The following is a 23,207-nucleotide window of genomic DNA, read 5'->3' on the forward strand; positions in this document are numbered from 1 at the left end:
CCAGCCTCTGGTATCCAAACCATGCTGTGCTTTAGCTGTTGCACAACCCACCAGCTCTGTAGGACTGTGTGGCTCACGTACTGCCAGTCCTTTATTTACGCAGAGCAACTCTGCTGCTCCTCGCAGTGGGAAGTTTTAAGAAAGGACAAACAGAGGATTATTACTCAGAAATTATTGGCTTCTTTCTCTGTGCTCAGAGCCATGCCCGAGGCCACCCACACAGCCATAGCTGGGGTGAGCTAGGGTTGCAGGCAGGAGACTTTGGTTTCCAGCCCCACACTCAGTTTCTCAAACTCTCTGGCAACTCTGCTGCATATAGAGGTGAAAATGGTGCAGATTTTCCCCAGATGGCACCATGGGCATCCCTCAATATGAACTGACAGCAAGAGAAGCCCCCACATACTTTGATCCTTTCCTTTAGCAATGACTAGATAACAAATCTATAACTGGACACCCTGGCCACAGATATACTGGGAGAGGCTTAGGAGAGTCCCATGAAGGTCAGTGGGTTCCCCCAAACCTGTTCCTGCAGAAAAGTGTGCACTGCCATGGGCTGTGTCTCATTTGCTTGCTAGTCAGTGGGGGCCAAAGGGACAGCTTTGACATCGCAGATCAGTAACAAGCGAAGTGAATGTTCTCCTCAACCCCACAAGATGGCAGGAGATGCTCAAAAATCGGCTGGAAGGGCTTTTCTGACTTTTGTAGCTGCCTAACAACTTCTGTGAGACGTTAAATGAAAACTTATTTTTTAATAAGACTGGAGAAGCTTGACAAACTTGTATCAGTGAGTGTTCATGGATCTCTTAAGAGCAGTGGGATGTTGTATCAGTGACTTGGCAGTACTGACAGACCCATGTGGGCAAGTGTTTCATGTGGGAATAATCTCCAGAATTTGCTTTCTTGTTATAAGTAAATAAGAAAAAGAGAGAGAGGGGGAATGAGCAAACTAAAAGTGGACAGAGGAAAATGCAACTGGCTTACATAAAGTTTTTATTTTTAATATCAGAGCTTGCAGACACTCTGCCTCCAGCATTCCTTACATTACTCACAGCATGAAGACATGAGAAAGCCATGAAAACTCAGACAGTTTGACAACAAAGGTCAATTTTTATTCCCTTCAGTTTACTGCTGACTTCTCCTGGTTAAGCACTTTTTCTCCCCAAGGACTAAACAAAAGCAAGTTCCTGCATCAGATTAGATTCCACTCTTAGGATAATAATAATCAAAAATGATCCAAAATTACTAAATTTGGTGCTAATTAAGAGTTCTGTGTATGAGCCTGGTACTTTATGAAACAAATATAAACAAATGGTCACTGAACATGAAATGAAGTGCCTATAGTGGTATTTCTGATGCAGGAAGCACTGAAGATAAATCTTTGCTTGATCAGCTTCAGAAGGAAGAATGAGGAAATACCCAAATTAATTCAATCACTCTGAAACCAGCTATCTCAATAAGTGAGAGTTGTGACTGCACAGAGTAACCCTTCAGAGGTCAAAACAGCCCAGTTTGAGTGATGAAGGAGATGGAGCCCTAGGCTGATGTGTTTGAGGCTGGATGAAGCTCTTTGCCTGCAGAGTACCCAGACTGGCAGTGTGATGGGGACAGGTCCTGCAGTGCTGAGGGAGAAGTCCATCATCTCTCATGACTCAGAGCTTCAAAAAATGGTGCTACAAGATGTTAAAAATAAAATGTTTATGCTCAGAGGGCAGTACCTGGCTGCCATTAAGTGCACTATGAACATGAGGCAAGAGGTCCTAAAACCATATTTTTTATCCCTGATCTATCAAGCCTTCATGCCTTCTCCTCCAAGTAGTTTTACAGTGCTAAAGCCTCTGGCAGGCACTGTATGCCACTTCACATGTTGCTTCAATCTCCTAACATCAACTATATTTTTAAACTATAAACACTTAGACATTTATAGCATTTTTCCTATGCTGCATCTGAAATATATATGTATTTTATCTCTTTGATCTCTGCTGTGCTAATTCAGCAGATATATTTTTAGATCTGATTTGTACTGCCTAGGAGATCTTTTTTCTGACTTTTCAGAAACAGTTAACACTGAGGCAGTGGCCATCTTTGATGCACTTAATGCACCAAGGACACTGTGCTGTCTTTATGTGACAGTTACTGTCTGTCCCCTTGTGGGCAGAAACCAGACAGAAAACCCAGCCTACAGATTTAACAGATCATTTGCCTTGAGTAAGAAGGAACAGCTTATTTTGCTGAAGGAAGCTCTTCCATAGATAATGGTCCCTAAGATTTAACTATCATGGAAGTAATTTTTGGTCTGCAGAACTCAGATTCCCATTTGGAATATTATGAAAAGTGGTCGCATTCATATCTGAACTCTGGGTTCTGCTATTGTCCATTTGCAAGCAAAATGGGGATCCAGGCCTGAGCTTCCTACAGCTTTGGTGATTGAATCACTAGAGATGCACAAGCAAATTCAGAAATTATTATTCTGTTTCACAGATTCTCATTCACGATGAAACCCACACAATGTGGGCTACATGTGTGCAAAGCTTTGCACAAATGACAGCCACTACCCTTTTATGCAGAGAACAGAAAACAACTTTTGATTCCTTCCCAAAGCCTTTTAAGCCTCATGCCAAAATGCTGATCAGTTTTTCTCAGACAAGTGCAATTAAGTCTTTTCTTCAGTTAGTTAACACTGTAAATTCAATTAACATTTTCTAAGAGCTTCCACTATAGTAACAGGTAGAGTAAGTGTGAAGGTTTGGGGAGGATAAGTCCCTCCTCAGCAAAGTGAGAAGAACAGAAAGATGCACAGGTGGGAGGCACAGTGGACTTTAAAACAGGGTCTATAAGACAAGGCTTGTGCTGCTCTAGAAGAAAAGGAACTGCCCAGAGCTGTGGAGCCAGAGTGGCTGCACAGGAGAGCACCAAGAACAGAAAGGAAGGGTATTGGATGTGAGACTACGGAGAGGGAACAGATTTGTGGAGCTTTGATTCATACACTTAGCAAACCTTCCTCTCTTCCTTTGTTTTCCTCCTTCCATGCTTATAATTACCTCTGAGTAGAAGGACAGTTTCCAGAAGCAAGCCCATCTCAGGAGGAGGATGCACCACACGTTCTGAGGCTTCCCTCCCTCCCGATGCCTTTCCCGAAAGCCGCTCCTGGCAGTCCCACCACTAATCCTTCTGTGATAGGGTTTCACAGAGCACCAAGCAGGCTCTTGGCAGGCCAGCTGCTTGTGCATCTGGATGTAATAAGGAGTTAGACTCCAGCAGATGTGGTGGCTCAGCACAGTGAGCCACCAGGCATGGGATGGTCAGGTTTTTCTGACCATTGGGAGCTGCTGGTGGTGTGAGCCTCGTGGTAAAAGCAGCCAGGCCACAAGGAGGGAAGGGAAAAGAAGGGAAGGGAAAGGAAGGTCACTGGGAGTCAAAGGAACAGCTGCTCTCTGCCTACGAGACTCTGAAGGGTGTGACTATCTCCCACCAGTGGGAGTAGTCAAGATTGCCCTCAACAAGGATGGAGCTAGCCAGGAAGCATCCCAGTCCCAGAGGCTGGGAAACAAAGAATGAAGAAAAAGAGGAAGGAATTCCCCAAGAGTCAGGGAGAAGAGATGTGGGCCCAGCTGGGATTGCTGACAAGGAAAAGGTCAGCACAGAGCCCTGATGGTACTCCATTGGTGCATGGATATCCTTCCTTGGAGGCTTTTAGTTTAACCTTTACCACTGCAGAGGGACCCCAGCATTCCACAAGCTGCTGCTTTCCTGAGGGTACTGTTAACATAAGGGTGGCACTGGAGTAGCACCAGCTCTCCCAGCCAGCAGCACGTGCTCAGAGAGACAATTCTATGTAGGGCATAGCTGGTCTCTGGTCTCCGGTCTCCAGCTCTGCTGACAGCAGAAGATGGCAGGATTTTAGCAGGGAAGGAAGTTCCTTTGGGAATACTGTGAAATAAACTGTGCCCAAATCAGCTCACATCAGCTTGCAGGATCCCAGATGCAACTTTTGTCCTTCTCTCCGGTTCTGCACCAGTGCAAGGCATTTCCTCCTGACATCACATCTTCACGGCACACACACACAGAAATAAAGGAGAGAGGCAATGATCTTGCAGTTAAAAGTCATGCTGAAGAAGAGCAAGCTCCCTTTCCAAGTAGACTTGGCTCTACAGGACTCTACAGAGCTCCGCAGATGTTTTTTTCTTAAAAAAAAAAAATCCACAGTAAAACCCTCATTTAAATGTTATTTAGGCAGCTCTGACTCTTAAAATACATGCAAGAAACAGATGTGCAGAACAGAGAAGTGCCATTTTTATGGAGTGGTTCTTCAGTGTTTGAGCCACACTAGATTACATTTGGAGTGTAGGCTCCTCAACTACACCATGTAATATTTATAATAGTTTACAGCACACAGCCAAATCTTTCTGCCAGTGAAGCCATGTGCCTCTTTATCAACCTCAGCCCAAGGTGGCAGTAAACCAAAATAAATGGGATATTAATACCTTGTTACCCTATGCTTTCCAGACATCCCACACTTCACCCTACATTAGATCTCTCTCTCTCTGCTGTTGCTCAAGAAAGAGGTTGCTTCCCCCTTACTTTTATGTCCTGAGGTACAAGTTCAGGAAGCACAACTCTCAGTCTAAGTTGTTTATCAGGCAGAAGCAGAGTCTGTAACCTTGTCAAATCCCTGAATCCCTCATGTTACTGTTTTTCTCTGACACTCTGTCCCATATTTGGGCTTTGGGTAAGCTGACAGGAATGTAATTTCTATTTAAAGATACACTGTCTGTTACTTTTATACTAAGTAATAAATGCAGGATTTTAAGAACGAGCACTAGGAAAAAATGGTTGGACAGTTCATACAATGAGTCACCTCTAATGGAACATTTACCATTCCCATTAAAAAGAAGAAAACAACAACAACAACAACAAAGAAGAATAAGAAAAGAGAAAAAACCTCCATTCTTATGCACTTCCTCATAATCTTCCCTAAAAAATTCTCTTGGCCTGAAATTTCCCATGTTTGGTGTCTGCCCAAATGTGAATATTTAAATTCCTGCCAATTGTTTTCAGTCAGTTTTCAATTATGTGAGGATGAAAAATAGACATTCCTTCCTATTCCTAGGACCAGGGTTATATTTTCCCATAGCTGTGCTGAAGCAATCTGAACACTGGAACTGATGTTCAGTTGTAAAAAGCTATCAGTAGGGTACAATGCCTTCTGTGAGTCTGGGGAATCCTTTTTAAGTTTTACAGATGCATTTTTTTTACCAAGTAAAAGACTGTTACACTTGCTCCTCCTTCCACATGTGTGCTGCATGTGTATTTCAGTCAGAGATAATAACTTATTGTTGAAAGCAAATGTATCCTTCCTTAGCCCTTACCCTTCCTGAACATGCTCTTTGATAAAAGAAAAAACTGGATTCTGTTATCTCAATTTCTACAGATGGCTTCCAAAAGTACTTAGGAGTGACTAATAGTTTGACTCTTGGTGATTTTCAACCATCACTCATGTATCTCTTTAATGTCCTCACCCACATTCAGAATTCCCAGTGAAGCCAATCCTAATGTTGAAGAATAAACCAGAAAGGATCCAGCAGGGCACTCAGGTTGCAGACAGCATTGCAGATAGGCAGTGAACTAAGTGCAGCAGAAACTATATGGAAAATTCAACATTATGTTGGACATCCAACATATCATTCTTGTGATTTCCTTACAGGGACAAAACCCCACCTGTGGTTGAGCCACAGCATGTCTGAATTAATATTTGCTTTCTTTAAGCCTTGATTTAAAACCCTGACAGTGACCTCCCTTCATATTGACTAATACAATTGCCTCTCCACTTCCCAATTTCCCAGCCAGTGAAGCACAACACTGCTCCTTGGAATTTATTAAATACTTAGTTCACCCAGCAGGAGCATTTGAGCAGTCAAGTGCTACTAAGCATGACATTCAGCATCCTCCCCATAAACATGTTTTTCAAAATCTAAAGCCAAATGTAAGCACATCAATCCAATGAGCACATTTTGCTAATAATTCTTAAGCCTTCCTTCATTGTTTTGGGAGATGACACAAAGTAGATATTAATTATTGACAAATAATACAGATTCACTGCTTCTTATCATTGCAAAAAGTAAACAAACCTAGAGGGCAGCCTTCAAAACTTCCAGGTTCCTAGTCATAGCTTAAAAATTTATTACTAAGGAACTGTTCCTGGTACCCCCTTGTCCTGAATAACATTATTTTCTCCAATTAGTCCCACTAATGTCAGTAATATCACTCCTATAGGAAGAGCCACAATCAGGTTAAAAATGTATTTCTTTTCAGATAGATTTCTCCTAAGCATGTGCAGAGAAAAAAGGAAAGTAAAGGCATCAGGATCCAACCTCAGAAATAAAGAAAGTGAGTTCTAGCAGGAATAAACTCCCAGAGAAGAAAGAAAAAAAATGAGAGAGTGCAAAAGGAATGAACCAAAGAGATAAAGCCAGGAGAAGAGAATTTATCTTACACAAACAGAATTTGTGTTGGCCCATCCGTCCATGACACAAGCACTCATGAGGCTGCCCATTCACAGAGGCCTCAGATAAACATACAGATGGCCATTTAAATCACCTCAATGCACTATGTGTATTGTGCGAGCCAGGGTTTTCACTTGGAGAGGGTAAAGAGGAAAAGACAGAGGGCTGGAGATGATGAAGATAGCAGGCCAGGATTATTGGACTTTTCCTATGCCTCAGTCTTCATAAGTTTTTCTATGAAAAGGCTCGTAAAGAGCTGGACTATAAAAATTCCAGACTTTACTGTTGGCATAATTGATCTCAGATATGTCACTACAGAAGGAGTATTCATGTAAGACATACAAATCTTGGAGAGGAACCAAGGGTAATATATAATCTTTCCTTCCCAGAAAACCATTCAGGATGGTTTTGGAATAGATTTAGGCTTTTAAAACCTGTTCTCCAACCTGTAATACATTTTGAACAAAAGTTTTTCAGGCTCACAGTAAAGAACACTTGAATTTGATAGTGTATTATTGATCCAGTTTTGAAATAAATAATTCCTTGATTATACCTTCTTATTTTGCAGAAAGGGGACTGAAGAACTTCCTCTTTAAAACAGCCTTCAAAAGATCTGAAATATTACAAAAATCAGAGATCAAATTCACAGCGGGCACAAGTGGGCACCTCCCAGTTTGAGTAGGTGATCTGGGGCTCATAAAAACATTTTTTTCTCTGGTTACAGTTATCTACCAATACTATATCATTATTACACTGCAAGAATTTTTAGATGTCTTTTTTTTTAACTTGTGGGTTGTGTTGTATGCTCTTTTTTTAGTATATTGTTGTTGTTGTTAGTTGCTGGTTTTGGCATTTTACCCATGGGAGTAGGTGTGAAAACCTGCTTTCTGTTTCAAGTAATTTTTTTCCTTTACAGTTTCCTCACATCTCTTTTCACTTCCCTTCACAACTGCTCAACTTTGGTCTTCCTGACCCTTCTTTCTCAACACCCTGTTGTCTCTCTGGTCTTCTTTCTCTGGGGAGTTCAAGTTGTTACCTTCTCTTCAAAGCTGTTGCCAGGTCAGCAGTAACTGTATGATAAACCCATCAGAGGCCACAATCAACATTAGCAGCCAAAATACAGCATCAGACAGTCAGTCAGTCCCCTTTTATGCCTCCTCTGCTATTGTTCTACACTGTCTACCTTCTTAGTCATCAGGACATGTGGCCCAAACAGATTGCTAAGGGCTTGATCTGTGGTCTCTGCACTGAACATCAAGGAGAGACTCACATGGGGTTCAGCAGGCTGCAAGTCAGACCCTGAGAGTGATGGAGGTTAGAAAATCAGCGAAGGGAAGCAAAATAAATACTTCCTGTAGAAATTAAACCCTATGCCCAAGTTGCTTACAAGTTCATCTCAAAAGCATGAGGAGCAGGGAATTGCTTGTCTAAACTCTGTGTGTTTGCATGTGTGAGTGAATGAGCAAGAGACATCCTGTGGGCCTTTTAGAGCTGGTTACATTTAGCTGCTTTGTGGCTGCTGCCAAATTTTTAGTAGCTGTGACTCATTGACCAACTAGCTGCCTTAACATCTTGCTTCATTGTCCTTTTTCCCTTATAAAGGTTTCCCCTCACCCCCATCTGAGACGTCAGGAACAATGATTCCAGATGTAAGCAAAAAGTTTTCCATCGCAGCACATCACAGGACCAGCAGGCGTGCCTCGAATGAAGATTGCAAATGATGTGGGTGCTGTGAGCCTGATGAGCACCTTGAGAGCTGACAGATGACAGTGAGTACTCAAGGCAGTCTGCCTTGTTATATGGCTTCCAGGTGAATGAAAGATGAGTTGGCAAGACACTTTAAGATGTGTCTGTGCATAGCTCAGGAAGCAAATCTGAGCTCTTTGTTAAGCAGGCAGAAGTGTGTGGGATTTTGCGGGGGGGACTTGTGAATAGAGAGGAAAAGGAAACAGGGATATTCTGAAGAAATTTTATCAAAATGCACATTAGTTTTAAAGGAACAAAATCCAGTAGCTATTGGGGTGGAACAATACATGGAGGACTGTGTTCCTCAAAAGAGCTGGATGAGAGACAACGGCCAATCCAGGGTGAGATGTGAGCACAGACGTCAGGACACACGAATCCAGCGTTTGCAAAGAGCTCACACTCTCAGCCCAGTGAGCTGACACCCCTCAGCTCTTGTGCAGAGATGTTCAGCACTTGGCAGCACCGAGTTCCCCAGCTGAGGACACGAGGAGCCTGCCTGGAGAGCCTGTCCCTAGACACACTCAGTGACAGAGGGGCAGTGACAGTGACAAGCAGAACCTGAGAAGGATTAATCCAGCGGCACTGAGAGCTGTGGATGCCCCAGGAGTAGAAGAGCAGTGCTTGGTGCTGAGCATATTTAAAGCTTTTGAGCTCATCTGTCTCCATTCGACTGTCCCTAGGCAGGAAATAGCTAATTACCTTTCCATGGCAGGAGCAGTTCAGCCTCCTCCAGGCCAGAGGAGAGAGAATTGGCTGTAATGACAGGAGGAGTGCACAGAATTCTCCCTGGTAGTGGAGGGACTGAGCTGCAGCCAGCATTTAAAGGCTGATTAGTGTAACTGCTTGCAGTCAGTATTTACAGCCACTTCTCAATTGCCCTTACCATGGGAAAAATGAAATAGTGTCAGCATAAAACTTACAAAAAAAGAACAATAGAAATAAAATTATGTTTTCTTTTGATATTAAAACCATCATAATTTAAACAATTACATTAACAATTAGTTTGTTGTTTTTTTCCCTAGCCCTCCAGTGGTCCTTTTGAATTTCCCCCACAGCCCATGGTTTGGAAAATCTGGTTTCAGAATGCATTCAATAATGGCTCGAATAAGTGTTAAAGGCATTGTTCCTAAAAGGAGCTGTGTGAATATTTTAAGTTATTGAGCAGGAGGGGTGGTAACAAGAACAATAGAAAAACTAAATTATTATTATTATTTTGTCTCTTTAGACCTCAGTGCTGTCATATGTTTGCCCTTTCTCCTGAAGAGAGGTTTAGCTCCCTGATGGGATCTTCTGGGGAGCTGTCTGAGCTAGCACAATTATTGTGTCAAACTCTTATCTCAGGGACCAAATAATGGAACCAGGCTTTGACTGTCTCCTCTGATTTTTAATGAACTGTTTGTTGCAATTAGAACCTGCATTATTTTAACTGGGTCTAGAGGAGGAGTGTGTTTAGAAAGTGCTCAGGGGGAAGAAGAGATTATTAAAGAGCAGGTGGATTTAAAAAAAAATGAAATCAATTGTGAACAAAGAATATAAGGGGGGATGGGAAAAGAGAGAGAAAAGGAATGTTAGGAAGGGAAAATTTTCAAGGAATAGAATTTGCAAGGAATAGAATTTCCAAGAACACTTCAATGGTGTGCTATCCATGCAGACTGTAAAAGACTGATAAAAGCACAGTTAAACTGTGGACCTTTTCCCCTGGCTTCGCTTTAGCTCGAGGTGGTCACAAAGACATCCTGCACCCTTTGCCTGGAAGCAGATCCTTCGGGTCAAGAGTGAACAGGAGAGGGCAGCAGCGCTTTAGGCTCACGGTAAGGGCCACTGTGCAAGTGCCTGGGAAACTGCAGTGGGCAAACGGAGAATCGTAGGAAAATGAAACAGACCGATGAAGGGAGTTTGCCGGCAGGTACCTCACTGGAAGAAATGCCTGCATGGGAAGAGGATGGAAGAAAAAAGATGTCTTTAGTACAGAGCAGAAAGAGATGTGAATGTGGCATTTCAGCAGTGCTTTTGGCTGGACTCGGTTCAAGTGCTGAGTTCAGGATGTGAAGTACAGCATTAGAGCACAGAGGCTTCTGGAAGTTTGTTTGGTTACATTCTCTCTCATCCACACATCATTATACCCTTACACAAGATAAGAAATCCAATTTCAAAGATGCACAAATGGTTCAGCAAAGGTGGTAAGTTCCTTGCCAAACGTGGCACATGGCATTAGGACAGCACCTGGATGGCCACGCTCCCCTGCCAACCATTGACCCACATCAAGCACATCCATTGCATGAGTGCAGGGCACTCATTCTACAATGGCAGGAAGGATTTATGAGATGTAATCAGCACACCAGCACTGCTGATTGAGCTTCAGATGAAGGATAAATGCTCTACTCAAATGTATTCTTTCAAATAAAACTCATAAATGAAAATAAATCCAAATTGATACCATAAATATAGGAGAACATTTTAAATCCTGGCAAAGATGGAGTAGCCTTGGTTTTACCAGTGGAAACCCCAGTGTAGTAACTTTTAACAGAGGAAAAAATATGGTCCATTAACTTTCACTTTTCTTCTATGACAGCGCTTACCAGAGGCAGATGTGGATTCATGAGCTGGGGTTCTCTCTGACATTTGACTTTTTTAAGTTACACAGTGTGCAAAATCACATGGCAGAGAGATTCCCTCACACATGAAAAACAGCCATGCCTATCAGTTGCCCTCTTGGCTCTGCTTCCTTTCTGCCACTGTGTTTTGCCTCCTTCAGTGAAGACAGAGTAATTCTCTTTACAACTGATGGTTCTGCCAGCACATTACTGAATCGGCAGAGCTGCACAGGTTTTGCTGCTCTGTCCCCCCTTCAAATCAGGCTCACAAACCAGAGAGGAAAATGACTGACATTCCAAAAGAGGGTAATGGTACATTGGTTCCCAGGGAGTTATTTTGTTCAATCATTTTGCAATACAGGTGAATCATTTTTATATTTTTCATTTCATAGACAGTGTTTCAACATCTCTGTTCTATACGCAAGGAATGGAATGAGACAACTGGGGTTTAATTTACTGAAGCCCATCATCCATGTAAATTAATTGTTTTTAATTGTTTCATCTCGCTGTGGAAATTATCAATAAAATATCAATAATGGGAGAAGTAATCTTGCAGATAACTGTGTGGGAATTATATGAATGGGAACACCAAATACACATAAACCTTCATAACCACCAACCATCTGTTTGGACATGGACAGAATTCTAGAAATACAGGGATAACAGCTACCTGACCTTTTTATTGAAACTGATATTTCTAGTAACATTTTCTAATTGTAAAAGTATTTTCTGAGCCACTATATTGTTACATGGGAAGTTCAGTTGATTACACTTAGGATTTTTAGGGAAAAGCAGTAAAGGAAGTGTGTTTTGACATTTTAAAAATTTTATATTAAAAAGAAGGGGTTTAAAAATTATTTAATTTCAATAGCCATGGTAGTGTAAATGACTCATTAGCACTGACACCTTAGCATATAACTGAAGGATTGCATATGATTGTGAATAAATGAATTTTAACACCTTTTTTAGAAAACACGCATTTTCAATTCTGAAGTGCTGGATCCTCTTTAGTACTGAATGAACGATCTGAACTTTCCTAGCCCAGTACATAGGAGTGGCACTTGATCTAAAAGCAAGTTCCCTCAGTGGTCACATCATGTAATGAAAACTAAAAATATTGTGAAAGAAATACTACACCCTGAAATTTTCAAATAAAGGGGTGTCTAAATACCATTTTGGATTTTCTGCTTAGTGGTAATACTTGTGCTTTAATATTCTGACTCAGAATGAATAGTAATATTTTCAGTGTCAAATTTTCCAGAAAACAAAAATTCCATGCCTTGACCAAGTAAAATTACCAAATGACTGAGTAATCCATTTTCTCCCAGGCCCTCAGTTTTGTCAGCACTAAATTTACACACAATCATTTTTTAAAGATATATGGGAGGAAATGCATAAATGCCAAGAATGTTTGTTCAGGGAAATGACACACCATCATTTTCTCAACATCTGGTAATTCATGAAGGACTGACAAATTTTCTTTTGGACTTATTAAGAGTGAAGTTATCTATTCTGAGGGGATCTGTGATAAAAGCAATTTTTTTACTGTAAGAAAGTTCGAGCTGAAGCTTCATACAGAGAGAGAAAAGAGACTGGAAGAAGGAGAGCTGCTTTTGTTGGTCTGTGGAGCATTATCCATCCTCCCCCTCCAGAACTCTATTTTTAGATGGCCTCCACTGCATTAGATCAAATGTATAAATTGGATGAGGTCAAACTGTCTCTATCTGTGAATATGCAGCTCCCAGAGGTGTGCCAATGGTTGTGGAATTCAGCTGGCTGGTATTAACCTGACCCCTGTCAAAATCAGACTATAACATCAGTCTTTCTATTAAACATGGGCCTAACAACCTTTTTACAGATTGAACCTAAACTCTCATTTAATTTATATTGATGTGGATGTAGAGATGTCAGCAGAAGGGTTTCTTTTCTGCCATGTTTTCCTCCTTACTGTGTCAGCAGCTAACTGCCATCTTATGTCTTTGCAGGAAAAGGATTATCATCCCTGGAAACAGTAGAAATCCCATGATTTCTATTTCTCTAGCAGTTTGACTTTATTCTGACCAGTATCATCAGACCAGCTTTTACATTGGAGCACACTTCTGTAGCTATAGGTGTGTACCTATAAACATAAATAAACACACACACATTTGATATTACAACACTTATTAATTCATTATCCAGTCAATACAGTAAGTTTTCACACTTCAGCAGACCAAGAAACCACCCACAGTAAGTTCCCTTTTGCAAAACATGAGCCTTTTTGCTCTGCAAAGCTCTGAGTGACTTGAATACCACATGCCATTTGTTTGGCCCTTGCGCTAAGATGGAAATTTCACCTCAAAACTGTACAGTGTGACTGGCAGCCCCAAGCTCTGCAAGATTTATGTGAGGCTGCTGGTGGTGTTGTGTCACTTGGTAATGTGGGACTGTGTCTGTGGATGGAATACCACGCAGTGTGGAGGCGAGCTGAGGAATTAAATGGGATGGGATTTGCATTAGAGCTTCACCAGAGTTAATCAGCTTAGTCCCTGAAATCTGGCTGCAACTTGCTGTATGGCTTCCTGCTCTGGTCAACAGAAACACTAAGATACAACATATAAAAATGCCTTGAAGTGATACAAGAGGAAAGGAAGCAATTATTCCAGTTCAGCTAGATAAGCGCCTAAGGGATCAACTCCCCATCTAAAAAGTGTATTGGCATTCTCAGCCTCATGACACGGATTCTGCAATGGAGAAAGCCCACATATAGAATGAGGTCAAAAAGTTAGCTGCAAGTGTATTGTCTGGGCTTTAAATTTAACCCTGCCTTGTGTCAACCCAGATGACTGAAGCATTCTGCTAAGTCTTTGCTGCTTGTGATTACATGTATTTTAAAACATGTGGAAAGCTCTGTGGCTCATTCTTTTCCAGCGGAACTGGGGATTCAGTTCAGCAAGTATACAGGGCAATGAATACAGAGATCATCAGTTCATGCTTGCAGCCTATTAATTTTACTGAGTATACCTCATTATTTATCCTGTATGCATCAAAAAGAACACCCATCCTAGACTGAAATGTGTCTGGATTCACATTCACATAGGGGATGAGAATTGCCAGACTGGACTAGCCTAGTGTCAGTCCACATAGTCCAACAATCTGTCTTTGATAATAACTAGCACCAGATACCATAAAGGAAAAAAGCCTCTATCCAGCAATAACCCCAGTCATTTAAGTGTTTTACCCCAATCAGACAGAAGTTGGTGCCCAAAGCATGAGGTCTTTTCCAAACATTTGCTAATCCGGCTGGAACATTATCAGTGTGAATGTCTGATTCTTTCCAGATCTTGCTCGCCTTGTCCAGAGAAATGGTGTGGAATAAAAGAGCAGTTAGATGAAGGAGAAGAAAGAAACTTGCAAAATGTAGGATATAAACAAAGAAGGTTTGGGACAGAATTAAAAAAAAACCAACAGCAAGAGTGTCTGGAGGGGAAGAGAGAATGAAAGAAAAAGTCTGCCCTTTAAAAATGACAGGATTCTTTTACAGCTCCCAAACCTGTGAGGCTTACCTTAGAGGGAATAGTTTCTGACTCATACACTGTTTTGAAAGTCCAGCAGAGACCAGCAAGATGTCAAACCAAAATTCAGCTATCTCTGCAAGTGTGCTGATCAAAGTTCTGCCCAAGACAGAGCAGCAGACACTGTGGATTATGTTGACTCAGTGAAGTCAGAGGTGACCACAGAGAATCCACAATCCTAGATTCTGTGCCCCCAGTCCTGCAGAATACAACAGTACAAGGGCTTAACATAAAAAAGGACTGGGATTTTATCTTCTGTGAAGCCCAAGAGGGTGGAAGGAAAATCTCACTTCACTGATAGCATGAGAGTTGAAGGCTACAATTGCACCAAAGATAGTAAGAATTAAGGACTATCAAGATTTGTGCTTTCAAAGAACTAGTACAGAATTATGTCTCAAGCTCTTGCCCATGAAAGCTGATAAAGAATTAGGATAATATGCTCTAAATACGGGTTCCAAATCAGTCCCATGTGAACATCCTGCTTTGGGAGACTTCAATGACTTGCTCAGGGATGCAATGCACAAGGAGAGGTGGAAAGGAACATATAAAGGCCAAAGAGTTTGCAAAATAAAGGAAGATTGAGCTCTCAGAGTCATAACCTCAAATGCAGCAGAGAAACTACTTTTTAGGGTTCTAATATTGAGAGATCTTGCAAATGTGGACTCCACATGTGATAAATAGCCCTGCTTCCAGATCTCTTGAAAAAGTTTAAAGGCATAACTAATGACATTGTTAAAGATAATTTCTGTGTTGAAAGATGTTAGTGCTGACATTTTCCATTTATTATTTAAGATTGTTTTGGACTTGTAGAAACAGTAAGTGAGTGCATTTTGACACTCTGACGGGAATTGGACATTCACAAATTTCTTGTCACCTGGCAAAGTCAGTTAAAATGTTACAAGCAATTATTTTAATCATGCTGAAGATTAATCATATGTTAAACCATGGGTTCTGGAAATAAATTCGAAATGTTAATACTAATAAATTACTGTTGTGAATGGATCATTAGGTAGAGGAAACATTTAGTTTAATTGGAGCTGCTCCTGAGCTGCTCTACATACATTATATGGGGCATGAAGCTGAAACCAAGTTCTGTCCTTTTGAAGTAAAATACTACAGCCCCATTCTGGGTTCAGTGTCTGCTGTAAAGGGACCAAGGGAAATCAGACCAGGGGCCTTGCTTGGATGTCCATTTTTAATCCAGCAGACAATTTCAACCAGACTGGACTGTGCATTCACAGACAGCAAGCTGTGGCAAAGCTGGTCAAAATAAAGACTTTACTAGGGCCCTCTCATCATGAAAAGAGACACTTCATGGGAATACCACAGAATCCACAGGAGACTGAGAATTGGTCTGTAAGGGACAAGGCCTCTTAATGCAGGAGGCAGGAAATTCAGGAACATCTTTATGCAGCTGCTCCTTGAAAGACATCATCCAAGGCTGTCAAAATGCAGGTCATATTAACCTTTCCTTCCCTTGCACTGCTTTGGCTCTGGCTCCAGACAATGGTAAAGTAGCTGCAAACGGGGCAAATATGCTGGTATGAACTCTTTCTCCAATAAAACTCTTTGGGAAAGGCCTGTGCCATGTTGGCAGAGAAGATGGGTATGAAAAAGAAAAGCTGTGTAAAGCTGACATATAACTGGAACATTCTTAGACTAGAAAGATCTATTATTGACAGATAGTTCTTGCTGGAAGCACAAAATAAAGTGAATCTAATAGTCTGAAAGCCAAGCTTGAGATGTGTTTCACATTGGTTTGAAGTCCATTTTGTGAGACCTTGAGCATCCTCAGCACTGGTATTATTTGGGCCACGGGGCTCCCTGACTACTTTGATGAGCCCAAAGCACTGTGGAGGACTGGACTTGCCTCTCTGCTCTGTCCTGGGACTCCTCTGTGTTTAGACATCTGAATCTCTACATTTCTGCAGGAGATCCCAGCAATCCAGATGCAAAGACATTCCAGAGCAACCTTGTCCAAAGGGCACACTTGTGCTGCACAGCAGCATTAGTCATGGATGGAGCCAGCAGTTTATTGGGTAACAACTCCAATACAGACTCTGGAAGTCAGCTTCTCTAGAGAAGATGAGGGTCTTTAAAAAATTCCTCCTATTACTTTCCACAGAAAAAGCATTTAATGGGCACAGTTTTCAAATGCCAGGATCTGCTGGTAAGTGCTGCTCATGTGTCCCAGTCTCCTCACAAACTCCAGGGGTGCTTCAAGCTTCCTGGTGCTGCATGCAATGTAATTCCTGTGCCTCTAAAAGATGGAACTGCCTTCTTAAAGTACATGAACCCTCCACCATTCCCTGCCACCTGGATGGCCAATGTGGCCATTCCATTTTCTGATGGAAAAGGGGCTACAAGCACATTACCCTGACATTAAGAACAGAGCTGGATTACATTCAAGACCATGCATGGAGTCCAGGGTTCTGTGTCCCAAACCTGATAACATGGACTAAGAACTTGAACTATTTCAGGCTGCCACATGACCCTGACATGTTAACAACTTGGGCTGTGACTGAGCTGGGTTAGATTCAAACCCATGGGTGAAGGTAAAAGGTTTTGTGTTCCGTTACTGGCGCCAAACGTTCTGTTTTCTTACTCGGCTTCAAAGCATTTAGCAAGCACCCGTTAGCACTTCACTCTGTATAAGTAATGTAATAACTGGGAGAGTGATGTGGGAGGAGGGACATGGTGGGCAGGAATCATTATCCAAATTAGGTGTTAAGCTTTGGCTTCTGCCCCTACCTTTGGTGAGGGTTACAAGGATTAGTGGAGCAAGGGAAAGGAACTTCTGTTTCTAGAGCATGACTATGAAAATAGACACACTGGTAACTATGAACAAAATGGAAAAAGTAAATACAGTCCATGAAGTAACACCACCGGGAAAACAAATGTTCTCAAAGAAAAAATTTCAGAAAGTGCATAATTCTCTGCAGCATGAAGCATTGAGAGCCAAGGTCTGTTTTTTTGGAAAAGTTCCTTTGCATCTGGATCCCCATCAGACTTGGAAGAAGTCTAGGAGGGCTGTGGTTTGGAGTGCGCCGGCACTCTCATTGCAGATTGTTCCATTTTCTTTGTAATAACAGCAGAAGTTTCATGTCTGACATAGAGAAGCCCCTGTCCTACTCTGCCTCACCTGAGCTGTATTTTGCCACAGTCCAGACACTGAGGAATGGATAGAAAACAAAAGCAGGATATTGATTCCCACATGAGACTCAAATCACAAATGCTACTTTTTGCTGTAGTACCAGACATTGCTCACCTCAAGGCCTGCTTTTGCACTTCATGTGTGAGAAAGAGCCTGACACAGAAAGCAGCAGAAACTGGAAAAAAAGATCAATGTATACTAGCTCAATTCAATCCCTGAGAAGAAAGTATTGTGGGCCATTGTGATGACCTCATGTTCCAAACAATGACACAACAGCTGTTAGCTATGTCAGACCATTGCACTGTGTAGCATCCACCTAAGAATGGCAATGGCAGTGTGGAGCATTTATATGTAAAACATTAAAGAGCATCTCCCATTCTATGATCCATCTCAACTCAAGTGCTGGTAATGCTGCCTTATGGCTTGGAACACCTGCAGAATTCCACAGTCAAAAAGTAATTGACAAACTGCATCTATCTTATGTGAATAAAGAATTTAAGGAAGTTATTCTTGTCATTTTTCCTCCTCTGAGGAGAAGTCTGCACGAACTGAAGTCATGAGGCTCTTTTTGGCACTGTCAGGAATAATCCCTGAATATAGTGAAAAGATATTACAAAACAAAATAAAGTTTTTTTCAGTTATAAATTCCTGAGAACACCATTGCCAACAGACTGCAGAACAATTTTTGTGTTTAGGAAGTGATACATAATTTAAAAGTCATACTCTTTGGCATGACAGGGAAAAAAAAATCTGCAGTTTATTGTCTTTCAGATTCTAAATATTTTTTCAGTCTGGTGGTACACCAAACACTTTTATGCATTTGTTGACATGTCCAGTGCATTTGGCAATGTGCAAAATCCTTGTTATTTGGGTCAGACAAGTGTCCTCAAAAACAAGGCAACCCAGCAGGCCTTCCAAGCCAGGCTGTGCCAGGCTCTGTTTGTGGAAGTGACTGCTACCCTACAGCAGGCCCTGCTCTGCACCAGGGCTGTGGCCTCTGCAGGGAGCTGGGCTGCCTGGCTCAGCCTCCTCATTCTCTTCCTGACTGTTCAAGGTCAGACCCAGGAGTCCAGTGCCCTCCATGTGGGGCATGCCAAGAGGCAGCTCTCTTCATGAGCTCCCTATCACTGCCTCTTGGCCCTGGCCCCAGAACTGGCTGATACTCATTTGGCAATGCCCCCTTATTTCATGCCTCCCTGCTAGAAGTCACAGTGGAGAGACAGAAAAACAAACGGGCCATAAAAGTAAAACCTCTCTCTTCTCAAAATATAAGTTTGTGCATAAGAGGAGCCGCTGGAGCATTTGTATGAGCCTGCAGCATGAATTGAGGGAATTAACTCCTCTTATTTATTGTACATGAGAGATTCATCTTCCCCTCTCCCCTCCAGGTACAGACTATCATAAAGAAAAGGCAAAATTTAAATCCTTAGTCCACTCCCACCAGGCCCTACCCTCTTTCCCTGCTACATTCTCCCTGGCTGCTTGCTTCTTTGTGTCACTGGCAGTCTGAAATTAGAAGCTGCTGTCTCATTTGGCTGGTAATTGTACGTCCTTTAGAGAGGAATCTCATTTTACAAAAGTTCAAGAACTGAAGAGTTTATCCTGGTTAGCAAGTTTGTTATCTTCAACGCTCTGACTAAAGGCAGCTGGAAATGAGGGTGGCACATATCTATGATGGAAACTCTCATATATGATGGAAACTCTCCATAGGCTTGAAAGAGGCTTGGAAAGCTGGATTTACAAAGCATTTCCTGGGCACTACATGAATACACCCTTTCTTTAAAATGTAGCAGGTGGGATCCAAAGATCAGATGTGTTTACAGATACAGACAGAATGATGAAGCTTTTAAGATCTCAGACATGGAGATACAATTCTCCAGAACTGGTGTTTGAATCAACTGTTTCATGTCTCCAATGAAACCTTATGTTGCACATTGTCCTCATTCATTTGGGTGGAAGTATTTCTTTGAGTGACAAACCTGTAAATCCACTTAATAGTTGTGAGATTCATATTGCCTTGTCTTTTTCTGGCTCTATCATGTATGTCACTGTACCAGCTCACTTGGATGAGCAACTGGCTCATTTCAGGTATGTGTATGGTAAGATCCTAAATGTACTTCTGAAGTTGCACTTAAGCAACACCTCTACTGAGATATGAGGTGCAACCTGGGAACAGCAGCTGTCAAAAACATCCAAACCAAACAAGCTCAGCCCATTTTTCTCCATGACAAAGATGCAGATGTTGAAAGAATTTCATATTTACATCAAATACTTATCACATCCTTGAATGCCTCAGTTTGCAGCATATATAAGCAGCGTTCAGCACACATGATTTCTCTCACTGCCACTTTTGGTACTGGCAGCCAGGCAAACCCTGACATACAAACAACTACTCCTTTTCCTCTCCAGCACTACTCAGCTGCTGCATTTGTTGAATTTGCTCTATGGTGTTTCTCATCCCAATGGAAAGTGCTTCTGATCTCTATCTCCAGAGGCAAGGCACAGCCTTAACACCCCACAAATGTGCACACCACGGGGGAAGCAAAGGTCTGTGAGGTGAGGATGGTGGGAGAACAGGAGCATGGAGCACCCTCAGCATTCTGCCTGCTGTGACACTTGGCACAAGTGTACACTACTCCCAACAAACCCACCTGGCTCCAACCCTGCGCTGCCCACTGAGCACAGGAAGGTCAATGTCCTGTGCCACAGTGCCAGCATGCCCAAGAGAAAGCACAGAGGGATGGGTATTTCAATCCCTGCTTTATTCCTGAAAGGAATGCACTGGAGCTAAGGAAGTGGATGGGGTGAAATCCTGTCCTAATTATGTTAATAGGAGTATTGTAATTGTCTTCAGTGGAGCTAGGCTTTTTCTATGTGGAACTTGCTGGAAAATCCCAATACCCACTTGTATTTTCCTATTTCAGGATGAAAATTAGGTACAGCACATATTTCACTCACTGGTGTACAGCTGTCACCGTGGAAACCCTGTTCAATAGAGTGTGAAAACTTTTACAGGACTGGCTGGGTTCATAAAGTGTTGAGCACTATTTTTCCCCCATTAATTTTATTACAGGTACTATCATTCAAAAATTAGGCAAGCTAAGTGTGTACAAATAACTGTAATTATACACTCAGCTGCCATGTATGTCTCTAAAACAAATCCTGTACTGTATTTTTCAATTAAATTTCACTCTTCAAACATACCCCGAAGACATAACAAGAACTTCTGTATTTTTCCAAGTGTATACTAATTAGGTTTTCCACTGCAACATTCTAAGAGTAGATACTGCTCCGTTTTGCAAATGGGGAAACCAGGGTACACAGGAGTCAGAGATCTTGTCAAAACCGTGCAGCCAAGTCCTGGCAGATTCAGGAATGGAATCCATGAGTCCTGACTCTTTAGTTCCCCCGCTCTGATCACCAGACAACACTCCCTTCCTCTGAAATAAGCTATTTTGATTGAAAACAGATGGTGTACATTTTTGGCACAGTGCTTTTTAACTATATTAAAATGCTCTGAATGAATATGTGCTTATATCATACCTATGGATGTATACATGTATATACATGCATGCTGCATCTCTGCATACAGAAATAGGTATGAATTAAGGACATATTAATTTACATATATCATATGCAAATGTAATGGATATGCTGAGAGATACTTAAGTGCAGCTGGACAGCTGACATACCTAAACACATAAACTGTAATCTTCAGTGATGTTGTAATTACATACTAATTATTCTCTCTCTCTCTAAGCAATAGACTTTATGCTCTTGATGGAGTGTCTACTTTGATGTAATTCACACATTAAAGTTTTTTATCATTTGACAAAAAAATTTAGTATTTTTTCTGCAAGGGATGAATCATATTCTTTTTCATTAGCTCCAGGATCAACCTCCATGCTAGCTGAATAATGCCTTTAGTGGGCACTGCCTGCATTTGTAGTGGATTTTTCCTGCAACTGAGTTATGTCTTAAATATCATACTTATCTTTTGGATTTGCTCTTCCCATCATAGTATTTGCCCTTGAATTAAGTCTTCTCTAAACAGTTTGTTTTCAGCTAAGGAGTGGCAAACCTCGGATTTGTTGTCTGTCAGGATTAAGATTTTCCCACACATCCTACCTTGGAGGAGATGACAAGGAACAGCTTTTACTTAACCAATTCCTCACCTGCAGCCTTGGGTCAGGTAAAGATGGGCTGCTGCATCAACAGGCAAACAGCTCAGGAGATCTTTTCCATGGTTGGAAATCACCAGAATGGACTTGTGTTGCTTGTTCTCCTGTGCATTCCCAGAAAAGATGAGAAGGTGGGCCTTGAAAGCCACTCACACGGGATACGTCCTACTTACAACCCCCTTTCCACAGTCCCTCCCCGCTGACTCTATTTCCATTTCTTACATTGGTCAACTGGATTTTCCCCTTCACTTACTGCAGAAGAGGTAAAAAAATTTAGCCTTCAAATCCACAGTCATAAAGGGGGAGTTGCAAACAGCTCATTCCCCATGGGTATCCCTTGTTTGCATGTTGGCCCCAGCCCCCTCACGCCTTATATGCACAGAAAGTGAATCAAAATTGGGGGTAAGATTAGAATTTGGGAATTCTGTCCTTGCAGAAAGGACAGAATTATAGCAAAATAGTTATTTTGGTCTGTGCTAATTCCTTCTGGACTGACCCATGAGTGTGTAACAGAAAAAGGAAATATTGCTGATACTCACTGTTCTTCTGTCTTGGTTCTAAATCTGCAGAAGTAGGGAATCAGGAAATGCCTGCAAAAAGGTTTTGAAGAGGTCACAAAAGCAGAAGTATGCTACAGTGCTGCATTAACCTATGGATAAACAAAAATATGGCCAGTTATTATAAAGAAAAAATAGCTTAATCTCTTTCAGAACTGTAGGTCAAAATCCCCAAAAGTAGCATCGATGCTTTCTGGTTTCACAGTCAAAGCTGTAATGTGGTACTAAATCCTCCACAATTGTGTTTGTAACATCAGGTAGCAGTTGTTAATGGAGAGTACACTACCTCAGCTCTTAGCTTGCACAGAATGGATTAGCATGCCTATATTTTCCTGTCTCTTTGTTATGCTACAAAACTAGTATTCTGGCATAATCCTTTCTTAGTAAAGATTTGTTTTAATGCTAATTTTCTCTGTATCAAAAGATAAAGTAAACATATGTACTCAGGATAGCTCTCTTGCAATTCAATACACCAAGCTATTTTGCTCTAACTTTGCAAAAGTAAATATAAATTTCCAAGTAGAAAAAAGTGTTAAAAGGATAGTCTGTTCTTGCAAACTATTATGTGGTAACCAGGCCTCTCCCATATCAATAAAAAGCTCTCCACAGTGACACTCTTGCCCTTTCTGTAGCCATTTTCTGCCAGGTAGGAATCAGAGAAATGCAAAACAGCCTTAAAAGCTCCATATCTGATCAGAAGAAACTCTCTCAGTGCAGGTCAGGCATTGACTGACAAAGATGTTGTTCCATTTCCCTTTTAATAAGCCATTCCAAAGAAGGCTGTGTTCATTTTTCAGGCTGCTGTATGGCATGAAGGCAAGAGCCTGAACAAAGATTCCCATCCTACAGCAGGCCAGTGCTGCCAGGATGATGAGGCTGCTGGAAGGCAACACAGCTTGAGCTGCTCTGGAATGCTGGTTG

This window comes from Camarhynchus parvulus, chromosome 3 (genome assembly GCF_901933205.1).
Source record: "Camarhynchus parvulus chromosome 3, STF_HiC, whole genome shotgun sequence".
Taxonomy (NCBI): Eukaryota; Metazoa; Chordata; class Aves; order Passeriformes; family Thraupidae; genus Camarhynchus; species Camarhynchus parvulus.